The sequence below is a fragment of the Triticum aestivum genome, chromosome 6A (genome assembly GCF_018294505.1).
Source record: "Triticum aestivum cultivar Chinese Spring chromosome 6A, IWGSC CS RefSeq v2.1, whole genome shotgun sequence".
NCBI lineage: Eukaryota > Viridiplantae > Streptophyta > Magnoliopsida > Poales > Poaceae > Triticum > Triticum aestivum.
The window spans coordinates 470,294,753-470,317,291 of NC_057809.1; positions in this window are offsets into that span (position 1 = coordinate 470,294,753).

The window sequence follows — 22,539 nt, forward strand, 5'->3', positions numbered from 1 at the left end:
ACTGGCACTGGGCTCTAGGTTAATAGGTTAGTCCCCAAAACCACATAAAATAGCATATAAAACATCCAAGTTTGATAATATAATAGCATGAATACTTCATAAATTATAGATGCGTTGGAGACGTATCAGCTATCTTGTGGGGAACCAAGAACATGAAAATCAGCAGGATATTTAACCTTCCCACACAAGACTTCAACATCTCTAACAATCCCAATTGGTTAAATAGTATCTCTATTAGCAAGCTTAATGGTAACATCGATATCTTCTATCTAAACTGGTGCAATATCATGCATAATTTCTTTGTATAAGGAAATAGGTATTGCACTAGCACTAGCACCCATATCACACAAGCCATGATAACAATGATCTCCTATTTTAACAGAAATAACAGGCATGCCTACCACATGTCGATGTTTATCTTTAGCACCAGGTTTAGCAATTCTAGCAGTCTCATCACAAAAGTAAATAACATGCCCATCAATATTACCAGCCAAGAGATCTTTAACAATAGCAATATTAGGTTCAACTTTAACTTGCTCAAGGGGTTTGCGTGTCCTAATATTACTCTTGTTGACTACAGCTGAAGCTTTAGCATGATCCTTAATTCTAACAGGGAAAGGTGGTTTCTCAACATAAGTAGTGGGAACAACAGGATCATCATAAGTGATAGTTTTTTCTTCAACTTTAATAGGTGCAACTACTTTTGTTTCAATGGGAGGATTATATTTAAACCACTTCTCCTTAGGGAGATCAAAATGAGTAGCAAAAGATTCACAGAAAGAAGCTACTATCTCAGAGTCAAGTCCATATTTAGTGAGAAACTTATGGAAAACATCAGTATCCATAAAAGATTTAACACAATCAAACTTAGGTGTCATACCTGACTCCTTGCCTTCATCAAGATCCCAATCTTCAGAGTTGCATTTAATTCTCTCCAATAAATTCCATTTGAAATCAATAGTCTTAATCATAAAGGAACCAGTACAAGAAGTATCGAGCATGGATCGATTGTTGTCAGAAAGCCGATCATAAAAGTTTTGAATAATCATTTCTCTTGAGAGCTCATGATTGGGGCATGAATATAACATTGACTTAAACCTCCCCCAAGCTTGAGCGATGCTTTCTCCTTCGTGAGGCCAAAAATTATATATATAATTATGATCACGATGAACAAGATGCATAGGGTAAAACTTCTGATGGAATTCCAATTTCAACCGTTTGTAGTCCCATGATCCCATATCATCACATAGACTATACCATGTCAATGCATCTCCCTTCAAAGATAAAGGGAAGACCTTCTTCTTGATAACATCATCGGGCATACCTGCAAGCTTAAATAATCCACAAACTTCATCCACATAGACTATTTTCTCTACCAGTCGGGGTGAAGATACCCCGAACAAGCCCCTCAAAGGATTACTTTTCATATAACAAGTGACAGTAAATTTCAGCACACTATATAAATTTTTCCTTACCAAATTCTACCTACCAAAGGCGCTTCACTCCCCGGCAACGGCGCCAGAAAAGTGTCTTGATTACCCACAAGTGTAGGGGATCTATTGTATCCTTTTAGATAAGTAAGAGTGTCGAACCCAACGAGGAGTAGAAGGGAATGATAAGCGGTTTTCAGCAAGGTATTCTCTGCAAGCACTGAAATTATCGGTAACAGATAGTTTTGTGATAAGGTAATTTTTAATGAGTAGCAAGTAATAAAAGTAAATAAGGTGCAGCAAGATGGCCCAATCCTTTTTGTAGCAAAGGACAAGCCTGGACAATCTCTTATATGAAGTAAAGCGCTCCCGAGGACACATGGGAATTATCGTCAAGCTAGTTTTCACCACGATAATATGATTCGCGTTCGGTACTTTGATAATTTGATATGTGGGTGGACAGGTGCTTGGGTGCTGTCCTTACTTGGACAAGCATCCCACTTATGATTAACCCCCGTTGCAAGCATCCACAACTACAATAGAAGTATTAAGATAAACCTAACCATAGCATGAAACATATGGATCCAACTCAGCCCCTTACGAAGCAACGCATAAACTAGGGTTTATGCTTCTGTCACTCTAGCAACCCATCATCTACTTATTACTTCCCAATGCCTCCCTCTAGGCCCAAACAATGGTGAGGTGTCATGTAGTCGACGTTCACATGACACCACTAGAGGGATGACAACATACATCTCATCAAAATATCGAACGAATACCAAATTCACATGACTACTAATAGAAAGACCTCTCCCATGTCCTTAGGAACAAACGTAACTACTCACAAAGCATGTTTATGTTCATAATCCGAGGGGTATTAATATGCATAATGGATCTGAACATATGATCTTCCACCAAGTAAACCAACTAGCATCAACTACAAGGAGTAATCAACACTACTAGCAACCCATAGGTACCAATCTGAGGTTTGGATACAAAGATTGGATACAAGAGATGAACTAGGGTTTAAGATGAGGTGGTGCTGGTGTAGATGTTGATGGAGATTGACCCCCTCCCGATGAGAGGATCATTGCGGATGGCGATGGTGATGATTTCCCCTCCCAGAGGGAAGTTTCCCCGGCAGAACAGCTCCGCCGGAGCCCTAGATTGGTTCCGCCAAGGTTCCGCCTCGTGGCGGCGGAGTCTTGTCCCGAAAGCTTGCTTATGATTATTTCTCGAATGAAAGACCTCATATAGTAGAGGATGGGCATCGGAGGGCCACCAGGGAGCCCACGAGGCAAGGGGCGCGCCCAGGGGTAGGGCGCGCCCCCACCCTCGTGGCCAGGGTTGGCCCCCTCTGGAACTTTCTTCGCTCAATATTTTTTATATATTCTGGAAATAACTTCCGTGAAGTTTCAGGAATTTTGGAGCTGTGCAAAATAGGCCTCTAATATTTTCTCCTTTTCCAGCCCAGAATCCCAGCTACCGGTATTCTCCCTCTTCATGTAAACCTTGTAAAATAAGAGAGAATAGGCATAAGTATTGTGACATAATGTGTAATAACAGCCCATAATGCAATAAATATCGATATAAAAGCATGGTGCAAGATGGACGTATCAAAAAGCATGTCAGTGACCTCTTGAATTAGAACGTAAAGCTTATTGGGCAATTAAAGAACTCAATTATGATTTCAAACTTTCCAGTGAAAAGAGGTTATTTAATATTAGTTCTCCTAATGAATGGAGAAAAAATCTTATGAAAATGCCAAGTGCAACTTTATATCATTTCTTGGGACTAACCATTAACTTGGTGCCCATTGCCACATGTTGTTTTTTGCTTGTTTTTGGACTTTGCAAAATATCAGTACCAAACGAAGTCCAAATGCCACGAAACTTTTTGACTATTTTTTCTGGCAATAAGAGACCCTGGAAGCTTCTGGAGGACACAAAAGACGAAGGGGTGTCCAACTAAGCACCAGGGCATGCCAAGGTCCTCTAGTGTGCGCTTGTGGGTAGTGGGGCCCACAAGCCTCCGTTTGGCCTACCTCCTCCTCTATAAATACTCTAAAATCCTAAAAGCTATGGGGGAGTCCACAAAATATGTTCACCGCCGCCGCAAGTTTTAGAACCACGAGATCCAATCTAGAGGCCTTTCCCAGCACTCTGTCGAAGGAGGAAACGATCATGGAGGGGCTCTTCATCATCCTTACCGCCCCTCCGATGATGCATGAGTAGTTTAGCACGGACATATGGTCCATAGTTAGTATCTAGATGGCTTCTTCTCTCTTTTTGATCTTCAATACAATGTTCTCCTCGGTGTTCTTGGAGATCTATTTGATGTAATGACTTTTTGCGGTGTGTTTGTTGGGATCCGATGAATTGTGAGTTTATGATCAGATCTATCCATGAATATTATTTGAGTTTTCTCTTAACTCTTTTATGCATGATTTTTATATCCTCGTATTTCTCCTCCGATTTATTGGTTTGGTTTGGCCAACTAGATTGATTTATCTTGGCATGAGAAGAGATGCTTTATGATGGGTTCGATCTTGCGGTGCTCAATCTCAGTGACAGAAATAGACATGACACACACGTATTGTTGCTATTAAGGGTAACAAGATGGGACTTATTTCATGCTCGAGTTTATCTTGTCTACATCATGTCATCTTGCTTAAAGCATTACTCCATTCTTTAATGAACTTAATACACTAGATGCATGCTAGATAGCGGTCGATGTGTGGAGTAATAGTAGTAGATGAAGAATCATTTCGGTCTACTAATCTTGGACGTGATGCCTAAATACATGATCATTTCCTTGGATATCTTCATAATTATTTGCTTTTCTGTCAATTGCCCAACAATAATTAGTTTACCCATCATAGACTATTTTCTCGAGAGAAGCCTATAGTGAAAACTATGGCCCCCGGGTCTATTTTCTGTCGTATATTAAAAAAAAATACCTTGCCGCAATTTTCTTTTATTTATTTTATTTTGTATTTTTTGTCAGATCTATCCATCAAAACATATACAATTTAATCTTGCTCGTAACAGTTGGAGGATTGACAACCCCTCTACGTGTTGGGTTACAAGTATTTGTTGTTTGTGGGTGCTATTTACATAGTGTTGCTTGGTTCTCGTACTGGATTGATAACCTTGGTTTCATAACTGAGGGAAATACTTATCTCTACTATAATGCATCTTCCTCTCCTCTTCGGGGAAATCCCAATGCAACTCACAAGTAGCAGGAATAATTTCTGACGCCGTTGCCGGGGAGACATCATCAACATCTATCAAGTACATACACATAAACTCTCATCTTCTTGCATTTACTTTATTGACATTTTTCTCTCATTTTCATGTCCCCCACTTCTAAAATGTTTTATATAAAAACCCAAAAATGTTTTACTTTGTCGCTTTGTTAGTTTTTTTGCCATAATTATGTGTTTATTGAAAATCAGAAAAAAGCTTATGGATCCTCATCCACTCGCTAATATTTTTAAAAGATCCAATTATGATGAACCAATTGCTAGTGAATTGAGTTCACTATATTATTTGTATGAAGTTTTGCTTGAGATTTGTGAATTTGAAAATTGTGATGAAGTGTTAAAAGAGGAAATTTATAAAACGATTCACGATAGCTCCTTGAATGAAAAGCATGATTTCAATGATGTTATTATAAATTCTATTAATGTCAATTGTGCTAATAATATGCAAAACCCCAAGCTCGGGGATGCTAATTTTGCTATGTCCACTACTTATTGCAATGATTATGATTGGGGTGATTCTTCCGATAATCTTGAAAATTTATTTAAGCCTCATGATGAATAGGATATTGATAATAGTGTTTGCAATAATAATGATTCAACTACTTTGGAGAATGATCAATCTTATGATTTTTTTGATAAAAGTGGGCTTGGAGAGGTCTTGAATTTATTTGATGATAATCCCACTACTTCGGAAGAGTGTCAACTTTGCATGCATGTTGAGATTGTCAATGTTTTATTCTTCTTCCTTGCATATGCTAGTTTTTGCTTGTTTTGAGAATTTGTTTGCTTATAAAATGCCTATGCATATGAAGTATGTTAGACTTAAATGTAATTTTCACATGCTATATGATCCTCTCTTTGTGCTTCAATTCTTGTCGTCCATGCGGGCATAATTAAAATTACCAAAGCCTAGCTAAAAGGCTTTAAAGAAAAGTGCTTGTTGGGAGAGTACCCAATATTTTTATTTTCTATTTTATGAGTTTACACAATTATGGTACTGTTATGATTGTGTTTTAGTGTTTTAATTAGTGTTTGTGCCAAGTAAAGCCTTTGGGATGATTTGTGTGATAGTTCATCTGGTTCTATGCATTAACAAAAAAATTGTGTCCAGTAGCAAAATTGTTAAAAGTTTCTAGAGCGTGATAAAATTCTAAATGTTTTACACATGATTTATATACAAATTGCCCAAGTTGTCCTAATTTTTAAGAATGTTTGGAGTTACAGAAATATGGTCAAATTTTAGATTACTACAGACTATTCTGTTTTTGACAGATTCTGTTTTCGTTGCATTATGTATTGTATCAGGGGATATAAGCCATCCATGCTAAAGTTAGAATATAGTAGGTATAATGAAATAATAAAATATGAATGGGTTTGCAATAGTACTTAAAGTGGTGATTTGCTTTATTATAGTAACAAATCTCATGAAGGTTTTGTTAAGTTTTGTGTGATTGAAGTTTTCATGTTTTGGGTGAGATCACGTTGGATGAAGGAATAAGAGTGGAAAGATTCTAAGCTTGGGGATGCCCGAGGCACCCCAGGCTAATATTCAAGGATTCCCAAGCAACTAAGCTTGGGGATGCCCCGGAAGGCATCCCTCTTTCTTCTAACGACCATCGGTAATTTTACTTGGAGCTATATTTTTATTCATCACATATCATGAGTTTTGCTTGGAGTGTCTTGCATTATACATGTCTTTGCTTTGTTTGCTTGTTAGTTTGTCACAATCATCCTTGCTGAACAGACTTTTTTAAGAGAGCCACAAGCATATCATGATTTGCTAGAATACTCTATGTGCTTCACTGAAATCTTTTGAGCTAGGCAGTTGCTCTAGTACTTCACTTATATCTTTTTGAGCATGGTGGTGGTTATATTTTAAATAAATAAACTCTCATACTTCACTCATATTATTTTGATAGTTGGAATATTTAAAAAAATATGCTCTCATGCTTCACTTTTATTATTTTGAGAGCAGATTTTTTTGAAGAAATACTTATGCTCTCGTGCTTCACATAGATCTTTTTGAGAGTTAAGAATAATGATGGTAATTTTCACGAGATATGAATTTGGTCAAATGGTGATAAATGTCCAAGGGGGATATAATAAAACTTTCATGAAAATCATTGGATATTATAAACTTGATTCCTTGCAATAGTTTTACGATTTGGAGATAGTGATATGTGAGTCATGTTGATGAGTAATTGTGCTTTAGTAAGAATATTGGAATTAAGGTTTGTGATTCCCTATGCATGCATGTAAAGTCAATAGTTATGCAATGAAATTATATCCTACTTGTGGTGCATTATTTGGTGTTAATTATGTTCAATGCGCGTTTATGATCGTTTACATTTTTTGGTTGGTTGCTTCCCAATCTATTTTCTAGCCTTCACTTGTACTAAGTGGGAATACTGCTTGTGCATCCAACTCCTTAGACCCAAAGTTGTGCCAAATGAGTCCACCATACCTACATATATGCGGTATTTCCATGCCGTTCCAAGTAAATTTGTATGTGCCAACTCTAATTTTTAAAATGAATTTCCTTTTTGTGTGCCCGTACCGCTCATGAAGCGACAGGGGGTGGCCAATATTTCCCATGCTAGGTATTTTATTATCACGACGAGTGTCTATTCACTTTTCATTACACGAGAGTGTGGAAGGTAATAGGGATGCCCAGTCCCGAAATGAAAAAAATACTATGCTAATAAGTTCCTTGGAAAGTGTTGGTATGGAAGGCACCCGTGGATACGACTAGCCATGGATTGTGAAAGTATGGTGGAAAGGAAACAAACTTTACTTTTTGTTTGGGAACCGCCTATAATTTGTCTAGCATGGAAGATATTGGCAATTCTTGGTTGTTTTCGTTAACAGGAAAAGCATGCCTCTCAAAATATTTTTATCTCCCAGTTTAAGCTATGAGCTCTCACACCTCTACAAATCTCTGTTTCCCTTTGCGAAGGGACTATCTATTTACTATTATGCAATTTTTAATTTTTATTTGAGTCTCGATCTTCTCTTATAAAGCACCAACTAGGGAACACTATTGTCATCCTTGTGTATTGGATGTTGTTAATATTTGAGTGTGTTTCATGAATGAATCAATGATTGAGCATAATGATCTTGGGATAACTTTCTTTAGCATTGATATTTTGAAAGACATAGTGTCTTGTTGATATGCTTGAGTATTGATGTCATCATGTCAAATTATAGACTATTGTTTTGAATCCTCCAAGTCCAAATGTCCATGCTACAAAGAAAAGAATATATATGATGAATATGTTAGGTAGCGTTTGTTATGTCTCCAACATATCTTTAATTTTAGATTGTTCCATGCTGTTATATTATCAATCTTGGATGTTTTATAATCATTTTATAGTCATTTTATATCATTTTTTGGTACTAACCTATTGACGTAGTGCCAAGTGCCAGTTGCTGTTTTTTTTCATGCCTTTTACATCATAGAAAATCAATATCAACTAGAGTCCAAATGCCACGAAACTTTACAGAGATTTTTAATGGGCCGGAAGGAACACAATGGTCCCTGACTGCGCCTGGGGGTGCCTCGAGGGGAGCACAACCCACCAGGGCGCGCTAGGAGGCCCAGGCGCCCTGGTGGGTTGTGCCCACCTCGGGTGCCCCCCAGACCGTGTCTTTGCTCTATAAATACCCCAATATTCCAGAAACCCTAGGGGAGTCGACGAAATATTCATCCACCCGCCGCAGAGTCTAGAACCACCAGATCCAATCTAGACACCATCTCGGATGGGGTTCACCACCTCCATTGGTGCCTCTCCGATGATGGGTGAGTACTTCTTTGTAGACCTTCGGGTCCGTAGTTAGTAGCTAGATGGCTTCCTCTCTCTCTCTCTCTCTCTCTTGATTCTGAATACAATGGTCTCTTGGAGATCCATATGATGTAACTCTTTTGCGGTGTGTTTGTTGGGATCGATGAACTTTGAGTTTATGATCAGATCTATCTTTTTATATCCATGAAAGTATTTGAGTTTCTTTGATCTCTTTTATGCATGATCTCTTATAGCCTCATATTTCTTCTCTGATATTTGGGTTTTGTTTGGCCAACTTGATCTATTTATCTTGCAACGGGAAGATGTGCTTTGTAGTGGGTTCGATCTTACAGTGCTTGATCCCAGTGACAGAAAGGGAACCGACACGTATGTATCATTGCTACTAAGGATAAAACGCTGGGGTCTATCTCTACATAGATAGATCTTGTCTACATCATGTCATCGTTCTTATTGCATTACTCCGTTTCTCCATGAACCTAATACACTAGATGCATGCTGGATAGCGGTCGATGTGTGGAGTAATAGTAGTAGATGCAGGCAGAAGTCGATATACTAATTTTGGACGTGATGCCTATGTAATGATCATTGCCTGGATATCATCATGAGTATTTGAAGTTTTTTCAATTGCCCAACAGTAATATGTTCACCCTAAGGATGGCAATTTTACCCATGGGCATGGGTACCCGTGGGTACCCGACCTGAATGGGCAGGGTATGGGCATGGTTTTGTTCCCATGGGCAGCGCCCGAGCCCAACCCGATTAATCGTGGGTAGGGCATGGGCATAATTCTTTACCCGCGAGTATACCCGAACCCGACCCGATAGTCTGACAACCTTTCCTCCCTGCCCCATTAACTCTTTCCTTGTAGCCACGTAATCACATTTGTTATCTAAAGAGTATAAGGAAATCAGATCAAAAATAAAGGAAAAGGAAATTAGTCTGCCGTAAATTACTCTACCAGCCCCGAGTATATGCTACAACATGATTTTTTCCCATAGAATCGTTGACAAATTGACGTCCTCGTCTCCTCTTCTCCTGGCCGTCCTCCCAGAACCTTCCCTTTTTCTCCGAAATCTCCATCTGTCCCAGGATCCCAGCGATGAGCCATCTAAGTCGCCGTCCGTGGTGACCATCCCTGCACGGGGCTGCGGCGATGGCGAGGTAGGCCATAGCGACGAGGTGGGCCGCGAGCCAGTACCATATGGCAGGGAGCAGGACCGCTCCGATGACCAGGCAAAACTGCCGATGTTTAGGGTATGAATCTTACCTATTCATACAAAATGAGTATGAACTGATTCAGTACTAGTGTATATCGAATGAGTTCTTGTTCAGTACTAGTGTACGTCAAACTAATGGATATTCCTATACTAGTGTACGCACTACATGGATGTATTCGTGTGTGTATTATTGTGTTTGCCCGTTTAATTAACAAGTTAATATCTATAAGCTTCCAGTTAAGATTCTTCTGTTGCATGTTTTTGGTGCGAAGAATGCTAAGTAGTTACTGGTAACTCTGATTTTAAATATTGCTATTTAGGGATCACAATATTTCAATTTTTACTGAAACTGAAAACTATCTTCTATACAGTTCAGAAACTTCGTTGTTTGTATTCTTGTTAAAAATAAAAGAAATTGAATACGCAAAGCATGGCTGAACTACAAACATACTTGTATGATTTTAGATTCAAGTCACTATTAAGAAAACGCATAATTCTCATTCTTGGACCGGACGCTGTCGGATTCCTTAAACAGACTGCAAAATATCAATTTCCATGCACGGCTTGCGAACCTGCACCTGCAGTTTTCATGGTCAGATGCATCATGCATGGCATGAGTGAATGGTACATCAGTCATGGCCTCATGTGACCCTGAAGAATATAAGTAGATGAAACCAAGTGAAATTTATTTGGCTAGTCTCTATCAAGTTCATGCTATACTGACAAAAAAATGCCATGACTGAATTTCAGTGCATACTATCGTCCACTAAAATGTATTTTGAGCAAACTGTTAGCTTCAACGATCAAGGTAGGTGCGACAGAATAGAGTCTCACAATTATCTTAGTCCATGATCATAACTTATATACATATTAATATAATCTCTATATGCTTTCTGCTCTAGGTAATAGTACGCGCATGCGTGAACAGTAGAAAAGGATTCCTATACTAGTGTACGCCAAACTGAATAATAGTCTTATACTAGTGTATGCAGTACATGTATGTATTCGTGTGTGCACTATTGTGTTTTCCCGTTTGACTAATTAGTTAATATCTATAAACTTCCAATTAAGATTCTTCTGTTGCATGATTTTGGTGGAAAGAATGTTAATTAGTTACTGGTTATTCTCATTTTAAATATTGCTATTTAGCAATCACAATATTTCCGATTTTTACATTTTAAAGATTCTGTACCTTGGTTCATTTTTACTAAAACTGAAGACTATCTTCTATACAGTTTAGAAACTTGGTTGTTTTGTATTATGTACAGTTTACAGGCTTCTCAAGATGAAGCACAAGTCTCAGCTGTGGCAAACACTGAAAATGTGAACTCAGCTAGTGCCCCAGCATCTGATGCTCAGGCCACTCCAATATGTGAAGGTGCTCCATCTCAAATTGCTACTGCTGGTACAACAAGCAAAGTTGGTAGTAAGAGGAAGCTCACATCAGCAGTATGGGATGAGATGGAAAAGAAACTTATTTATGGAGTATGCAAAGCTGAATGCAATTATTGTCACACAAAACTTAGTGCTCTTGGTACACATGGAACTAAACATTTGCATGCTCATTTGGCCTCTTGTCCTGCTAGGCATGTACCTATGGGTCCAAAGCAACAAAAATTAAAGTTGACAGCGGCTGAAGGTGGAAAAGTAAATGTTGAAAATTACACTTTTGATCAAGAGAAGGCTAGGAGAGAGCTTGCACTGATGATCTGTGAACATGAGTACCTATGGTGGATCACCATGGTTTTCGTAGGTTTTGTTTTTATTTGCAACCATTGTTCAAGATGGTGAGCAGAAATACTATTAGGAATGACATTGTAGCTATGCATTCTACTCAGAAGGAGAAGATGGTGAATTTTTTTGCAAGCTTCAGACACCGAGTGGCTGTCACTACAGATTTGTGGACATCAGGCTATCAAAAGAGAGGTTACATGGCTGTTACGACACACTACATAGATGATTCTTGGAACCTGAAGAGCTTTCTTATAAGGTAAAATTCTAAATATTCCAGAATTTAAATTATTACCATGGTTATGTAGCCACTCATGATTTATTTATGTTTATGGTGTGAGGTTTGCTTATGTGACATGCCCACATACAGCTGAGGTCATATGTGAAGCTTTGTATGCGTGTCTTGTTGAGTGGCACCCAGAGAGGAAGATTTCCACTATCACATTGGACAACTGCACATCTAATGAGAAAGCTATGACCATATTGCCAGATAAGTTGGATACTAGCTCTCTTATGTTAGATGGCCAGTTTCTGCATATGCGTTGTGCTTCTCACATATTAAACCTGATTGGGAAAGATGGAATGAGTGTCTTAGAGGAAGGTGTAGAGAGAGTACGTGATAGTGTTGCATTTTGGTCGGCAATGCCTAAAAGGCATGAAAAGTTCGAAAAGATGGCAAAAACATTGAACATAGAGCATAACAGAAGGTTAAATCTTGACTGTAAGACTATATGGGATTCAACTTACCTTATGATAAGCATTGCCCTACAATACATAGAGATATTTGAAAAATTGAAGGCACGTGAAAAGAAATTTGATTGCTGCTCAACCAAAGATGATTGGAAGTTTGCAAAGGAAATGTGTGATAGGTTGAAGCTCTTCTTTGATATCACTGAGTCATTTTCAGGAACTAAGTATGTAACAACAAATCTCTTTTTCCCTAAAGTAGTTACCATTCGTTTGGCCATAAGGAAATGGGGTAAAAGTGAAAATGAGCTTATACAAAAAATGTCAGAGGAAATGAAGGATAAATTTGAGAAGTATTGGAAAGATATACATGGTCTTATGGCAGTTGCAACAGTCCTTGATCCAAGGTAAAAACTTCATATTCTCAATGCTCTATATGGTCCTCTGTATGGAAGACATCATGCATCCAAAGAAATAGAGAAAGTGAAGGGGTTAATGTTTGACTTGGTAAAGTAATACCAAGATAAAGTAGAATGTGAGGATACATGGGATGCTTTTGCTACTTCAATCCCATCTGGAGAAGATGATGAAGCCATGAAACTCTTGGATCTTTATATGTCCAATCGTTTCGTTACACCTTCTTCTTCTTCTTCGTCCCATACAGAATTGGAATTGTATTTGGAAGAAGCTCCTCTGCCTAGCACACAAGACCTGGACATCATTGATTGGTGGAAGGTTGGGGGCGTCAAGTATCCTACCTTACAAAAACTTGCTCGTGATATATTGCCTATTCCTATAACATCCGTTGCTTCAGAGTGTGCATTCAATACTAGTGGTAGAGTTCTTAGTGCATACCGTAGTAGACTTACTCCTAATGTGGCTGAAGCTCTCATGTGCATGCAAGCTTGGTCTCGTGCTGATCTATTAGGTACTCAATGTTTGAACTTGCATCTTATTCTTATTTTCGAAATACCTTGCTATTTACATACTAATTGTTGGTTATTTCATTAGGTGACTGGAATTCCACTCTCTTTGCAACATTTCAAAGTGTTCTTGAGGACAATGAAGAAGAGATGGTAACTACTTTTTTTGCAACCTTGTTGTTTGCACTTCAAGATTTTTCTATTAAATTGTAAGATTATTGTCGCATAATTAAATCATGTTCTTTTGATCTGTATCATGTGAAGGATGAATCTACTTCAATTATCACTCAAGAATGAAGACTTGGAGCTACTGGTTGGCGGCTGCGATAGAAAGCACATTTGTTATTTAATAAAATCATCTTTCAAGATTTGGAGATGTACTTTTTTGTTTTACATAATTTTGCACTACTATATTGGCTACTCATGTAATAGGGATATTTACTACTGCGTGTGATTGTTCGACCATTGGTTTTGCGAACACAATCAGATTATTTACTTATGCTTGTTAACTGTGAATTGAGATAATTAATTATTTTTGTTATATTTTGTATTAGTGATGGCATAATATATGTATTATTGAGCTGCCCGATGGGTGCCCGATGGGTATGGGTACCCGGTGGGTATGGGTATGGGCAGTGTTTTGTGCCCGTGGGCATGGGTATGGGTGTGGTTTTGTGCCCATGAGCAACATGGGCATGGGTATGGGATTGTTGTGCCTGCCCTATACCCTATCCATTGCCATCCTTAGTTCACCCACCGTTTTCTATTTTTTTTCGAGAGAAGCCAATAGTGAAACGTACGGCCCCCGAGTCTCTTTCTCATATATTTGCCTTTGTGATCTACTTTTTCCTTGCTTTTATTTTCAGATCTATTAAACCAAAAACCCCAAAATACCTTGTTGCAATTTATTCTTATTTATTTATTTGGTGTTCGATCTATCAATCTACTACAAATTTACCTCACGCCTGTTTGCCTATCTTGACGCGTCGTACCCCGGAAGGGATTGAAAACCCCTTTAACACGTCGGGTTGCGAGAAGTTGTTATTTGTGTGAAGGTGCCATTTACGTTGTTGTAACACCCACGATGCGGCTATGTCTCCCACATGTCGGGGCACGACTTAGAGGCATAGCCGCATGGTAGTTTTGTCGTAAGAGGGGTAATCTTCACACAATCCCATGTACTGAATAAGAAAGGGATAAAGAGTTGGCTTACAATCGCCACTTCACACAAATAACAAGTTAACCATACATCATCCAGAGTACAATCAAGGTCCATCTACGGAACCAAAATAAAAGAAGACAACCCCAAATGCTAGATCCCCGATCGTCCCAACTGGGCACCACTACTGATCATCCAGAAAAGACACAAAACAATGACCAAGATCTTCATCGAGCTCCCACTTGAGCTCGGTTGCGTCACCTGCATTGGGATCATCGACACCTGCAACTGTTTGGAAGTATCCGTGAGCCACGAGGACTCATTAATCTCACACCCGCGAGATCAAGACTATTTAAGCTTATGGGTAGGATAAGGTAATGAGGTGGAGCTGCAGCAAGCACTAAGCAAATATGGTGGCTAACATATGCAAATAAGAGCGAGAAGAGAATCAACGCACGATCGAGAAGCTAGAAGTTATCAAGAAGTGATGCTGAAACTACTTACGCACAACCATAACATGAGAACCGTGTTCACTTCCCGGACTCCGCCGAAAAGAGAACATCACATATACACACGCGGTTGATGCATTTTAATTAAGTTAAGTGTAAAGTTCTCTACAACCGGATATTAAAAAATTCCCATCTACCACATAATTGCGGGCACGGCTCTCGAAAGTTTATACCCTGCAGGGGTGTCCCAACTTAGCCCATCAGAAGCTCTCATGGTCAACGAAGGATATTCCTTCTCTTGGAAAGACCCGATCAGTCTCGGAATCCCGGTACAAGACATTTTGGCAATGGTAAAACAAGACCAGCAAGACCACCCAACCGTGCCGACAAATCCCGATAGGAGCGTACGGTGCTCTAGTTTGGACCAACACTCAGAGGAGCACTGGCCCGAGGGTTCAAAATAAAGATGACCCTTGAGTCCGCGGAACCCAAGGGAAAAGGCTTATGTGGCAAATGTTAAAACCAAGGTTGGGCCTTGCTGGAGGAGTTTTATTCAAAGCGAACTTTCAAGGGGTTCCCATAACACTCAACCGCATAAGGAAATTAAAATCAAGGAACATAACGCCAGTATGACGGAAACTAGGGTGGCAAGAGTGGAACAAAACACCAGGCAAAAGGCCGAGCCTTCCACCCTTTACCAAGTATATATATGCTTTAATTAAAATAAGAGATAATATGATATCCCAACATATCCATGTTCCAACATGGAACAAACTTCAACTTCACCTGCAACTAGCAACGCTATAAGAGGAGCTGAGCAAAAGAGGTAACATAGCCAAACAACGGTTTCCTAGGAAGGAAGAAGAACGAGTCCATGAAGTAGACAAATGGACGTAGTCGAACGGATCCTCACAAACGCAACGTTACCATAACTAACAAGAAGAAGCAACACCGGAAAGAAACAAACAACATGGTAAACAACCATCACAGAAACATGGCATGATGCACAATCAAGTATGATGCATGTCCGGTTTAAAGAGGCATGGCATGGCAAAGTGCAACAAACAACACTACAAGTTAAGTGGAGCTCAATATGCAACGAGTTGCATATTGACGAAACACCACATGACTTATTTAGTTCTCTCCCGTTTATGTACCCAACAATATTAAATGTTATTAAACATGGCAAGAGGTGAAGCATAAGTAAACTACACATTTAAGCAAGTTTAAATGAGGCCGGAAACAAGAACAACAATTCCGGAGAATCCTCATATGCATATTTTCGAATTAGCTACTGTTCTTCCCTAAACATAATTTTAGAGTTTTTAAACATGCAAAGTAAGTACATCATGTTAATTTATGCATTTTTCTACCCCATTCACATATAAAGTTTGTTAAATTCGGAGCTACGGTTAATTAGTTATGAAATAAAGCACTTTAGCATGGAATTTAAGAAAATTAAAGCAAACAACAATTTAAACTTTTCAAACATGCATGAAAGTTGGATATTATGAAACTAGATGAAATTCTAAGCATTATATATATAGTTTGTTTTAAACCGATGCATGGTTGTTGAGTTTTTATATGCATGAAGTAGAGGGACTAAACTGTAAAACAAGTTTTCTCTGGATAAAAGGAAATTCGTTCCGTGGAAAAAAACATGAAACGGGCCAAATCTTTTGGCCCGACAGAGCACAAGGGGCTGAAGGGGGGTCCGCTCACCCATGGGCCATGGCTGATACGTCCATTTTGCATCGTGCTTTTATGTCGATATTTATTGCATTACGGGTTGTTATTACATATTATGTCACAATACTTATGCCTATTCTCTCTTATTTTACAAGGTTTACATGAAGAGGGAGAATGCCGGCAGCTGGGATTCTAGGCTGGAAAAGGAGCAAATATTAGAGACCAATAGTCCTGAAACTTCACGGAAGTTATTTCCAGAATATATAAAAAATATTGAGCGAAGAAAGTTCTAGAGGGGGGCCACACCCTGGCCACGAGGGTGGGGGCGCGCCCTACCCCCCTGGGCGCGCCCCTGCCTCGTGGTCCCCCTGGTGGCCCTCCGATGCCCATCTTCTGCTATATGAGGTCTTTAGTCGAGGAAAAAATCAGAAGCAAGCTTTGGGGAAGAAACTCTGCCGCCACGAGTAGGAACCTTGGTGGAACCAATCTAGGGCTCCGGCAGAGCTGTTCTGTCAGGGAAACTTCCCTCCAGGAGGGGGAAATCATCACCAACGATCCTCTCATCAGGAGGGGGTCAATATCCATCAACATCTTCACCAGCACCAACTCATCTCAAACCGTAGTTCGTCTCTTGTATCCAATCTTTGTATCCAAACTTCAGATTGGTACCTGTGGGTTGCTAGTAGTGTTGATTACTCCTTGTAGTTGATGCTAGTTGGTTTACTTGGTGGAAGATCATATGTTCAGCCATTATGCATATTAATACCCCTCTGATTATGAACATGAATATGCTTTGTGAGTAGTTACATTTGTTCCTGAGGACATGGGAGAAGTCTTGCTATTAGTAGTCATGTGAATTTGGTATTCGTTCGATATTTTGATGAGATGTATGTTTTCATCCCTCTAGTGGTGTCATGTGAACATCGACTACATGACACTTGACCATTGTTTGGGCCTAGAGGGAGGCATTGGGAAGTAATAAGTAGATGATGGGTTGCTAGAGTGACAGAAGCTTAAACTCTAGTTTATGTGTTGCTTCGTAAGGGGGTGATTTGGATCCATATGTTTCATGCTATGGTTAGGTTTCCCATAATACTTCTGTTGTAGTTGCGGATGCTTGCAATGGGGGTTAATCATAAGTGGGATGCTAGTCCAAGTAAGGACAATACCCAAGCACCGGTCCACCCACATATCAAATTATCAAAGTACCAAACGCGAATCATATGAACGTGATGAAAACTAGCTTGACGATAATTCCCATGTGTCCTCAGGAGCGCTTTCCTTCATATAAGAGTTTGTCCAGGCTTGTCCTTTGCTACAAAAAGGATTGGGCCAGCTTTCTGCACCTTATTTACTTTTATTATTTGCGACTCATTACAAATTACCTTATCAAAAAACTATCTGTTACCGATAATTTCAGTGCTTGCAGAGAATACCTTACTGAAAACTGCTTATCATTTCCTTCTGCTCCTTGTTGGGTTCGACACTCTTATCGAAAAGTCTATGATAGATCCCCTACACTTGTGGGTCATCAAGACTCTTTTCTGGCGCCGTTGCCAGGGATTGAAGCGCCTTTGGTAGGTGGAATTTTTAAGGAAAATTTATATAGTGTGCTGAAATTTACTGTCACTTGTTACTATGGAACATAATCCTTTGAGGGGCTTGTTCGGGGTATCTTCACACCGACCAGTAGAGCGAAGAGTTGCTCCTCAACCTACTGAACCTACTAAAAATGTTTACTTTGAAATTCCTTCGGGTATGATAGAGAAACTGCTAGCTAATCCTTTTGCAGGAGATGGAACATTGCATCTCGATTTACACTTAATCTATGTGGATGAAGTTTGTGGATTATTTAAGCTTGCAGGTATGCCCGATGATGTTATCAAGAAGAAGGTCTTCCCTTTATCTTTGAAGGGAGATGCATTGACATGGTATAGGCTATGTGATGATATGGGATCATGGGACTATAAGCGATTGAAATTGGAATTTCACCAGAAGTTTTATCCCATGCATCTTGTTCATCGTGATCATAATTATATATATAATTTTTGGCCTCGCGAAGGAGAAAGCATCGCTCAAGCTTGGGGGAGGCTTAAGTCAATGTTATATTCATGCCCCAATCACGAGCTCTCAAGAGAAATGATTATTCAAAAATTTTATGCTCGGCTTTCTCTCAGTAATCGCTCCATGCTCGATACTTCTTGTACTGGATCTTTTATGATGAAGACTATTGAATTCAAATGGGATTTATTGGAAAGAATTAAACAAAACTCTGAAGATTGGGACCTCGACGAATGTAAGGAGTCAGCTATAACACCTAAGTTTGATTGTGTTAAATCTTTTATGGATACCGACGCTTTCCGTGAATTTAGCACTAAATATGGACTTGACTCTGAGATAGTAGCTTCTTTTTGTGAATCCTTTGCTACTCATGTTGATCTCCCTAAGGATAAGTGGTTTAAATATAATCCTCCCATTGAAGTAAAAGTAGTTGCACCTATTAAAGTTGAAGAAAAGACTATCACTTATAATGATCCTGTTGTTCCTACTGCTTATGTTGAGAAACCACCTTTCCCTGTTAGAATAAAGGATCAGGCTAAAGTTTCAACTGTAGTCAACAAAAGTTATATTAGGACACACAAACCCCCTAAGAAAGTTAAAGTTGAACCTAATATTGCTATGGTTAAAGATCTCTTGGCCGACAATATTGATGGGCATGTAATTTACTTATGTGATGAGACTGCTAGAATTGCTAGACCGGACACTAAAAATAAACAGATACCTGTTGTAGGCATGCCTATTATTTCTATTAAAATAGGAGATCATTGCTATCATGGCTTATGTGATATGGGTGCTAGTGCAAGTGCAATACCTCATTCCTTATACAAAGAAATTATGCATGATATTGCACCTGCTGAGATAGAAGATATTGATGTTACCATTAAGCTTGCCAATAGAGATACTATTTCACCATTTGGGATTGTTAGAGATGTTGAAGTCTTGTGTGGAAGGTTAAATATCCTGCTGATTTTCTTGTTCTTGGTTCCCCAAAAGATAGCTTTTGTCCCATTATATTTGGTAGACCCTTCTTGAATACTGTTAATGCTAAGATAGACTGCAATAAGGATATTGTTTCTGTTGGTTTAGGGGATATGTCTCATGAGTTTAATTTTGCTAAGTTTCGTAGACAACCCCGTGATGAGGAATTGCCTAGTAAAGATGAAATTATTGGTCTTGCTTCTATTGCCGTGCCTCCTACTGATCCTTTAGAACAATATTTGCTAGACCATGAAAATGATATGTTCATGAATGAAAGAAGGGAAATAGATGAAGTATTCTTTAAACAGGGACCTATTCTGAAACACAACTTGCCTGTTGAAATCCTAGGGGATCCTCCTCCACCCAAGGGTGATCCCGTGTTTGAGCTTAAACCATTGCCAGATACTCTTAAATATGTTTATCTTGATGAAAAGAAGATATATCATGTTATTATTAGTCCTAACCTTTCAGAACATAAAGAAGAGAGATTATTGAAAACTCTGAAGAAGCACCGTGCTGCTATTGGATATACTCTTGATGATCTTAAGGGCATTAGTCCCACTCTATGTCAACACAAAATAAATTTGGATAAAGACACCAAACCAGTTATTGATCACCAACGACGGCTGAATCCTAAAATGAAAGAAGTGGTAAGAAAGGAAATATTAAAGCTCCTTGAGGCAGGTATAATTTTTCTCGTTGCTGACAGTCAGTGGGTAAGTCCTGTCCATTGTGTCCCTAAGAAGGGAGGTATTACTGCCGTTCCAAATGATAAAGATGAATTGATTCCACAAAGAATTATTACAGGTTATAGGATGGTAACTGATTTTCACGAATTAAATAAAGCTAGTAAAAAAAGATCATTACCCTTTGCCTTTCATTGATAAAATTCTAGAAAGATTATCCAAACATACCCATTTTAGATTGTTACTCTGGCTTCTCTCAAATACCTGTGTCAGCTAATGATCAAGCAAAGACCAATTTTACTTGCCCTTTCGATACTTTTGCTTATAGACGTATGCTTTTTGGTTTATGTAGTGCACCTTCTACCTTTCAAAGATGCATGATGGCTATATTCTCTGACTTTTGTGAAAAGATTTATGAGGTTTTCATGGACGATTTCTCCGTTTATGGATCATCTTTTGATGATTGCTTGAGCAATCTTGATCGAGTTTTGCAGAGATGTGAAGAAACTAATCTTTTCTTGAACTGGGAGAAGTGCCACTTTATGGTTAATGAAGGTATTGTCTTGGGGCATAAAATTTCTGAAAGAGGTATTGAAGTTGATAAAGCTAAGGTTGACGCTATTGAAAAGATGTCGTGTCCCAAGGACATCAAAGCTACAAGAAGTTTCCTTGGTAATGCCGGTTTCTATTGGAGGTTCATTAAAGACTTCTCAAAAATTTCTCGGCCTCTGACTAACCTATTACAAAAAGATATTCCTTTTGTCTTTGATGATGATTGTGTAGAAGCATTTGAAATACTTAAGAAAGCTTTGATTTCTGCACCTATTGTTCAGCCACCTGATTGGAATTTAGCTTTTGAAATTATGTGTGATGCTAGCTAGGGCAAAGCGTTGATAAGAAATTAAATGATATTCAATATGCTAGTAAAACTCTAGACAACGCCGAGAGAAATTATGCCACTACTGAAAAAGAATTTTTAGCAGTTGTATTTGCATGTGATAAGTTTAGACCTTATATTGTTGATTCTAAAGTAACTATTCACACTGACCATGTTGCTATTAAATATCTTATGGAAAAGAAAGATGATAAACCTAGACTTATTAGATGGGTTCTCTTGCAACAAGAATTTGATTTGCATATTATTGATAGAAAGGGAGCTGAGAACCCCGTTGCAGACAACTTGTCTAGGTTAGAGAATGTTCTTGATGACCCACTACCTATCGACGACAGCTTTCCTGATGAACAATTAAATGTCATAAATGCTTCTCGTACTGCTCCATGGTATGCTGATTATTCTAATTACATTGTTGCTAAGTTTATACCACCTAGTTTCACATACCAGCAAAATAAAAAGTTTTTCTATGATTTAAGAAATTACTTCTGGGATGACCCACATCTTTACAAAGAAGGAGTAGATGGTGTTATTAGACGTTGTGTACCTGAGCATGAACAGGAACAGATCCTACGTAAGTGTCACTCCGAAGCTTATGGAGGACACCATGCTGGAGATAGAACTGCGCACAAGGTATTGCAATCCGGTTTTGTCGGTGTACTAGAATAGGGGTACCCTAGTACCCCGAACTTGTGCACGGGCAGTTGCAGCACCCCGCGGCAAGGCTTGCCGGGCGAACGCCAAGATCCTCCAAGGTTCCCTTGGAGCCATTCAAGAACAAAGTATTTAAGCTCAGGAGACAAGGCCCCGGCAAGAGGAGCTTGCCGGGAAGGCCAACCGAGGCACTCCAAAGAACTTGCCGCGACGCGCCACGCGCTCCGGCAAGGCAACAAGGCCCCGGCAAGAGGAGCTTGCCGGGAAGACCAAACAAGGTACCTCAAGGCCCGGTGAGCGACAAGCTTCCGGACCCGACAAGATAACAACAGCGGCAAGGCGCTTGCCGCGGCAGGCGGCCACTCTGTGCCCACGCTCCAGCGCATCCACCAGCGTGTCGCTCTGGGGGCCTCTCCAGGCGCGCGTGGCGGGAGGCTGTGCAGCCAGCGGTGCGCAGTGGCATGCGAAGCTGACAAGATCGCCATCGTGGCGAACGGTGGCGCCCCTAACGGTCCTTTTCTGCACTGTTTGGGCGACTCAGACGGGCATTTAATGCCCTTGTCCCCTGCCGTCAGGGTTAGGTAGGGTGCACTGTACAAGTAACTGTACCAACCACCTCACTTTTTACATTTGTACCCTTCTCTGCGTTGCCACCTGTCGGTGACCCCTTTAGCGTATAAAAGGAGGCCCATGCGCAACGTAGAGGGGGGTTCGGGGTTGGTGGTTCGGGGGTTCGGTTCGACTCATTCGTAACCCAGAAAGACACTACGCTCTCTCTCTAGAGCAAGAACAGAATAGAACCAGACAAGCAGCAGTAGGAGTGTTATCTCTCCGGAGAGCTCCGAAGCTGGGTAAACTGCTCGTGTGCTTCGCCTCGATCTGCTCTTCGTGCGATCTCCGCCCCCCGCCGAACCG